The sequence below is a fragment of the Hippoglossus hippoglossus genome, chromosome 13 (genome assembly GCF_009819705.1).
Source record: "Hippoglossus hippoglossus isolate fHipHip1 chromosome 13, fHipHip1.pri, whole genome shotgun sequence".
Taxonomy (NCBI): domain Eukaryota; kingdom Metazoa; phylum Chordata; class Actinopteri; order Pleuronectiformes; family Pleuronectidae; genus Hippoglossus; species Hippoglossus hippoglossus.
Genome location: NC_047163.1, coordinates 8,848,628 through 8,850,435, shown reverse-complemented (window position 1 = coordinate 8,850,435; position 1,808 = coordinate 8,848,628).

Below are 1,808 nucleotides of genomic sequence, written 5' to 3'. Positions count from 1 at the left end.
TTTAGTTTGTTGAACTCTTGTGTCATGGTTTTTTTTTTTAAAGAGAGAATTTGAGATGTACATAAGAAGTTGGGATGAAATTAGCTTTTGATCCATTCTTAATATCACACCTACTATTAACCTCCTACTAAAAACTATTTAATAAGAATATGGCTTGTGTTACATAGAGAAAAGCCATGTGTTATGATTATTATGAACTTATTTGAAAGGCCAATGATTTATATAAATTTTGTGATATGTTTCAATTATTTTCGGGATAGATCTGCTCACCCTAACTTAAAATAATAAGCCTTTTTGTAATTACACCCTCTAACATCATAACTTGTGAAGCTCTATTTAAAAAAAGAAGAAGAAAATATTAGAAATAAATCAATTCAAACCAACCTGAGATCTACTTTCTATAAACCCAACAACTATGGCTGCGTTTAGCTGGTGCCTCATTTCCCACAATGCAACTAGACAGCCAATGATTGGTCAGAAATTCAGGCTTTGCTAGCGGTTAGCTGCAAGATGAGGAGTGGATCACAGGGGTCTGGTAATGGGTTTCATTTTGTATTTAATTGGATTCAATGCCAAGTGATACCAGCCCAGGATCACTGATATCAATAACCCATTTCTTTTCTCATTAATAGGAGCTTTGTTATTAACTTAATTACATGCATATTTAAACACACGACAGATTTAAATGGTAAAACCAATCTGTGAATTTTCTGATCTAAATAGCTGATCACTGTGTTTATGCACACAACAGTAGCAGATACGCAATCACACAACACAACGTACAAGAGTATTCTGGGGCTGCTCAATTATTTCCAGATTAATTAATCTGCTGATAATTTCTGAGGTTAATTGATTCATAATTTTTTGAATATTTTGTGCTGTCTGACAAACAAAACAAAACACATGAATTCAGTTCCCTCATGTTTGAGAAAAAAGTATAAAATTCTGAGATTTAAGAGGCTTAGAAAACGCTAATATTTGGTATTCATTTATACACAATAAATGAATTACTTACTGATTGATTTTGTTTGAGTGTTCATGTTCCCTATTGGCTCTAGTACTGACAAGTTAGGATCAATACTTTTGGCATTCATCTGCCCTGTCATAACAAATTTGCTACACAAGAAGCACAAACAGTGAATTCAGTGTTTTTCTGTTCCCAGGTTGCATGATTTTTATATTCCTGGGGGAAAGATCCCAGAGCACAATGAAAATAATTTGTATTTTTCACACTTACTTATCCACATTAAATTATCTTGCAGCCTGACCCCCAGGTTCAGGTTGAGAGCTACCACGTACTTGCAGTACTTGCACAGTGTTGTCTAGTCACCACCAGGTGACACTATAGCACTACTACAAAAACAAAATTACAACACTCTTATTGCATTGTGGGGGAGATCAGAGTCTTAGCGTTATTTATCTGTCAGAAATCGCATATCTGTCCAGAGACACTGCAGAGAATCCGGACTATTTAATTGTTCGCATTGCTTTTGAATTTCAAGATTATAACAAGAACTGTCAAGATCTGTAGAAACATATGGAAATAAGAGTTAATTTATTCAGAGTGAAAGAGCCCTCCAGTTGGCAAAAGGAGTGACCTTAGCTGCAGATGACATGCTCAGAGAGTGGGTATGAGGCCGTTCCTCATTTTCCATAAGCTTGTTGCTGTAGAAAGCCCATTCAATCAAGGTTTAAAGTGAGTCGAGTGGCTGGAGGATAATCAGAAAGAATCAGCCAAGGTTGTCCGAAACGCCTTGGGAATTGTTGCTTTGTTAGAAATTATTAAAGTGTTCCCCTCCAGATCAAAA